Raw genomic sequence first — 6000 nt, 5'->3', positions numbered from 1 at the left:
CATAGGAATAATGAGGATAGAGGGGAGAAAGGCGGTTGTCAATAACAATAAAGGGGAATGGGAAAAAGTCAAAGCAGAAAAAGTGATCAAAAAAGAGTGAAGTGTCGAGCAGATGAAGACATGGGAAAGGCAAAGTCACACGGCCGATGAAGACTGAGCCGAGTGCGAGAGTGTGTGGGAGTAGGAGGAGAGGAGGGGCTTGGAATTCTGGAAAGTTACATAGTTTGCTAGTGAGGCAGTGTCTCCGTGGCAGTGGTGGAGATCAGGGAGAGAGCAAAGAGGAAAAGGAGAACGCGCAAGCATCATGGAATACTCGGGAACCTCAGAACCAGAGTCCGTCATCTCATCGGTCAAACGGTCTCACGTTTAGCATTCGAGTGTTACGGTCAATGTCCCCGCCACATAGAAAACATTATAAAATTATTGGTACAGCTCTTATGGAGAAAGCTGTGGACTATCCCCATTGATGGAAAATGGGAATGCAGAGTAATACAACCACCATAGTGAGTAGGTGGTGGCTCAGAGTTCACCTTGACAACCACCCATTTTTTACCGGAGCAGCACATCAGCAATCGTGGATCGTGTCGAGTGAGAAGTGAAGATGCTGTGCCACAATCCTGATGAAAGAACGGGTCTTCCGAAGGGATACTAACGATGTATTCTCAACCAAACAGACTTTCGGATGGCATTCCTTCAATCCCTAAAAAGCGTCGAGCACTGTCCACCGGAGTTTCCATAAAGGACAGAAACAGAAAACAATAACAAGACTTTGCATATATACACAACCCAAAGTTTACAAGTTAACCAAAGTTGAAGACGATGGTTAAAATAAAATGGACAGCGATAGAGTTTGTTTCAATTATAAATATAATCTTAACACCTGGTGCAGCAAATTCCGACTTATATACAAGTGCTAACTAAAACCCATGAAAGGAACATCTCGTGCAACTGCTCATCATCGCGGAAATGGACAAACACAGATCGGACAAATACATTTGGAGGGTGGGGAGAGGAAAGAAGATAGAAAGGAAGGGGTGAGGAGGGGATACAGTAAAAACAGAGAGATCTCCTCTGTACAGTACCAGAGGCCTTTACCTAAAAGAGGCGGTGTTCGAGTAGTCACATGCATTTACAAATTATTACATTAGCACCTGAGAGTGGAAACTGAAGAGTAAAAATGGACAGGGACAGAAAGAAAACAAGACAAGGATGCTCATAAATTAGTCCTTCCATAGGTGATGTTTGTCCTTCATCTACAGCTCTTCCAGTCCTCACAAATCCATCTTTGACCCTCTTCACTCAATCTCATTCACCTTCCTATACTGATGGCATATTGGGTGGTGAAAAGGAAACAGACAGTAAGGACATCGTGTGCTCAAGTTTTAGGAACCCAGTTTCTTCAATGACTACAAAGATCAACCATCACGACTCAGGACCATTGACAAAGGGAGTTCTCTTGGCCTGCGCAAGTCCAGCTGTTTGATCCGTGTGTATGGCAGTCATAGGTGAACGGAGGTGATGGAATATTTTTTGCCAGAGACCTCCATCCAGACAGACTGCGCTCAGGGGCGCCAAGGCCAGACGTGCGGTGAGAAAGGGGGCGATTGAGAGAAAAGCACGAGTCGAGAGTAAAGGAATGATGTGCAGGAACAAGAAGAGTAACTTTCATGGATCTTACTCCGTCTGCTCCAGTGTGCCGCATAACGTGTGGCCCAGACTTCTCATCTACGTCTCCCTCTCTCGCTCGACTTCAGTTTTCCGTTTGTTTGTCTCTCTGTCCCTTTTCTTTCTTCCTTCCTTCGGTTTATTACGTTATCGGCACAGACTGCATAAACAACCCAGACAATTGTGCTAAGGTTCAGGGGCCTATGTACGCGGCACATTTCTTGGCTCGGAAACACAACCGTCACGCAGCTGCTGCTGCGACCAGTGAAAAGGCAGCAGCGTTCTAGATTCAAATCCAAAAACCTCTGACGATCGCATCGTAATCAAAAACTTGCGAGTCTAACGGCAGTGCCAGAGGTAGATTTTAAAAACCAAACCAGATAGGCTCGGCTCTGGAGGAAAGCAAGCTATGCTTTCCTGGGGAACCCAAAAGTCCAGATGCTGGCAGTGTACAGAAGCAACATGCTTCTTGACCGGAGTCCAGAAGTGAGGGTTTGGCAGACATGGATGGAGGAGTGGGAGGGATATGGTGTGAACGGTGCTAAAGCCACGTCGACAGTCAGCTGCAAGATCAAGCGGTCTCTGTCTCGATTTTTCTACGCATATACTCCTTCAATCTCTCTTTCATTCCCATTCTCAGTCCACACTTCTTTTACCCACCTAAGGCGATGCCTAACGACCCCTTCCTCTTCCCTACATCCTTTATTCCCAACCATTCCTTTCTCACCTTCCATCACGACGACGCATTTCTTTGCCTGCTTGCTTCCGATACAATTCCATTTTCTCATCACTCCTTTTTTTCTTCTTTCTCGCCGATAATCTCTCCCCCCTCTGCCCTCGTTTATCCAATTCCCCACATGCCCTCCCGCCTTCCCACTGCATCTTTCCCACTTCACCTCCCGTGGGTTAGTGTTGGAAAACCCCAACATGCATTATACTTTTGATCACACTATATATCCGACAAGCCCTATTACATTGCAAAACCACGTTAAAAAGGACGTCTATCCATACAATCGCATGAATACAAACTGCAGGTCCCAATTTAATGATAAATTACTCCACTTCATCCACAAGAGTTTTTAATGTATAGAGCAGTATGACTACAAGTAATATTTCAGGTTCCCAATTGACTGAAAGTGACAGTGGCATCATTGTAAGGAGAATACTGTATAGTGTGACCACATGTGGGATTTTGGAATAAAGAAATAAACAAACCATCATGGAAGTGCCATGATGGGAAAAACTGATGGAAAATCTGTATTGTGTCACAAAATAACAACTAATACCAAGAAAAGGTTCAAGTACTGGGCTGCACGACTACAGGTGTTAAATGTCTGGACAATCCAAGTCCATACTTTCAATCCTGAAGATAACCCCTTCAGCAATTCCCAGACGAGTCAAAGAATTTGAAAACTTTATGCTGTGAACCTTGGCAATCCAAAGAGGCAAGGCAAAGGCATGCAGATAGCAAATGAATTCAACAAAGCCAAATCCAAGGCCTCTCTGCACCAGGAAAACTCACCCTTTCCTCAAGTTTGGTTATGCTAAAAGCCAGAGGTTTTAATCTCCACCTCAAGTGGTTGGCATTGTTTGTGGAACCCGAAAGTTTGAAAAAAACATCTCAATTATGGTGATGGGATGGACTGAGAATCTAATGGACTTGATGAGAACTGGTAAAGTGAGAGACTGCCCTGCCCAGCAAGCAAACCTGAAACTAGAGCTATAAAGTCACAACGAATGACCCTTGGGCTCGAACATATCCCAACGTGCCTTGGTCAAATGCCGTGAATTTCCGAGCTCAACCTGCGTCTCTGATCCCCGTTTCACGTAGTCGTCCCGCTACGCGTCTCCATTCATTTAGTATTAATTATGGACGTTGAGGTACAGAGAACTATCTACGATCCCCGATTCGACGGTGATCCTTTCACACCCTAATGGCCCATATCAATGCCCGCTTGTATACTCACCTCGCAGTCTTACCGTCTCCCTATCCTCATCGTCTTCCTCCTCATCGTCCGGCAAAGCGGGAAGAATTTCACGAAGGGTAGCGAAAGGCAAGAGACAGAGGAGGGGGCTCACCGGGCACTAGTTGAGACAGGGTGAGGAAAGCCTAAGAAAGAAGAATTCTCTTTCATGCCGTAAGTCACACGTGGCATCCAGACCTTAAGCTCAAACTCTGGTTGTTTATGGAAAGCTCTTAGTTTGAATGGAGAGCTACGAGCACACAGATTAGTGCCTCAGATACAACGATGTTGTTAGTTATTCTCAAAACAACTTTAAATGATTGATTCAGGTTCATCAGTATGAATACTGTGGATGAACGTTAAAAAAGAAGAAATCATAATCCATCGGCCATAAATACAAGGAGTCAGAAAAGAGAGGTGAGGAGACAACTCTTAATGTCTGAAAACAATCTTTTGAAAAAGGAAATGCAAGGAAATCATTCCTGCAGTGTTGATCAGTTTCGGTGTAATGAATAACAAGCATCGTTCAAACGCATTATCATCATGGGTCTGAAACGTTTATATAACCGGTAAAATAAGTCTTGGCCCGGAACTTTTATATAGCGGTAAAATACGTCTTGGCCCGGAACTTTTATATAGCCGGTAAAATACGTCTTGGCCTGGAACTTTTATATAGCCGGCAAAATACGTCTTGGCCCGGAACTTTTATATAGCCGGTAAAATACGTCTTGGCCTGGAACTTTTATATAACCAGGGAAATAAATCTTATCTGAGTTGGACAGTAAATGGGAAAATATATAGATTAATAAAGTGTGTGTGTATGTGTGTTTGTGTGTGTGTTTGTCGATGGTTGTTATCTCCAAAAATGCGGGTTTCAGAAGGTGGAATGGAGCCCTCTCAGGTCTCGATGTATCCACCTTCGTGTGTGTGTATATATATGTACGAGTGTGTGTGTGTGTGTGTGTGTGGAAAAGTGTTGGTGGCAGTGGGTGCAGGAGCAGTGGAAGTTAAAACATATCTTCAGTGGTAAGGGTGAAAAGAAATAAACAGAAAAAGTAAAGTTTAACAATGAATCAAATCGACAAAAGTGAAAACTTATGCACATGTTATAGCTAAACGGGTATAACTGCTGTCATTTGATCAACTCACTTAGCAACTTCCTTAATCACGTTCTATGCAAAAAGAAGTACCAGGTGAGCGACGAATGCCACAAATTGGAAAGTTTTACCGCATAAGCAACAACAAAGTGAAGATAACCCAGTGTGTTGCCAATTATTAGTTTGAATAGTGCCACTGTATGTAAAGAGATCCAGATTGACAGTGAAATGTGCCAGGACCCCAACAACGATTTCTAAACATTTCCATGATGTGGTGAGAAAAAACACTCGGATGGAAGCCGACAATGGGAAAAAATCAAGCTAATTCATTGTTTTTGTCTTCATGCACGGAGCACGTTGTGTCTGCTCTGGAAAGATCAAAGGAACGGAAGACAAGAGTGTAAACACGAGAGCCGAGCCGAGGCCAAGTGTAAACGGTGTAAAGACGATGATCGTCGTGGTATCGGATCATCAGCGCCAAACGGCACACCGCTCAATGATGCTCGGTTCAGTGACAACGACGTCGCCGATGCCGATGACACGAGAGAACTCCATCGCGTGAAGCTTGGTACGTCTCGGGTAGAAAAGGAAGGACTTCCTTCCTGGTCCAAGTGACGTAAAGTTCAAACAGACCAGCTCATGTCACACGCGTTAGCTCGAGGAACGGTGTGCGGATGTCCCCCCATCAGGTGGAGGAGGACCCAGACGGGCGCTCATAATCACATGACCGAGTAACCCCATGATTGACGGTTGTTATCGTTTGTACAGACCGAGGTGAGAAAAGGTGATGGGTTTGGATGAACGTTCAAACACTGTATCAAAATAATAAATAAATAAATACTTTGATCTCCACAAAAGTTTCAAAAGGAAGCCGAACGAGTGCTGCAAACTATGGTCCAGTCAGCCTCATGTCAGTCACTGGAACGACCATGGAAAGCCTGATAGGTGATCTATTGATGAAGCACATGGTTGAGTGTGGCATGCTTGTTGACTGTCAACATGGCTTCATGCCAGGAAGATCACGTGATACAAAGTTACTCTGGGTACTGGACAAATGGACCATGGAGTTCTAGATTAGGAGTTCTCCCTAGATTTCAGAAGAACATTTAATAGTATCAACGACTCCGAGGTAATCCGTCAACTTACAGAGTGTCAGGAAGGCCCTGACATGGATAAGAGCCTTTCCATCTCAAAGGACACAAAGAATTATCGTGAATGGAGCCGCATCATGGTCACCGGTTTTTAGTGGTATATACCACAAGGTAGTGTGCAGG

The 6000-nt window shown here is 44.4% G+C and overlaps 1 protein-coding gene across 4 annotated transcripts in view; it reads right to left on the bottom strand.

The window, feature by feature from the left end:
• Nucleotides 1–6000, bottom strand: part of LOC137438373 (fibronectin type III domain-containing protein 3B) — a 320604-nt gene that overhangs the window by 252323 nt on the left and 62281 nt on the right. The window contains exon 1 of one of the 4 annotated variants that reach the window (XM_078767594.1): nt 3633–3651. The exons of the other annotated variants lie outside the window; for them this stretch is intronic. The gene's annotated coding sequence lies outside the window, so the exon portion shown is untranslated. Of the gene's footprint in view, nt 1–3632; nt 3652–6000 lie in introns of those variants that run through there. 4 annotated transcript variants of the gene reach the window in all.

The sequence above is a fragment of the Myxine glutinosa genome, chromosome 13 (assembly GCF_964187855.1).
Source record: "Myxine glutinosa chromosome 13, kmMyxGlut1.1, whole genome shotgun sequence".
NCBI classification, from domain to species: Eukaryota; Metazoa; Chordata; class Myxini; order Myxiniformes; family Myxinidae; genus Myxine; species Myxine glutinosa.
This window is presented reverse-complemented; position numbering and strand designations above follow the sequence as displayed.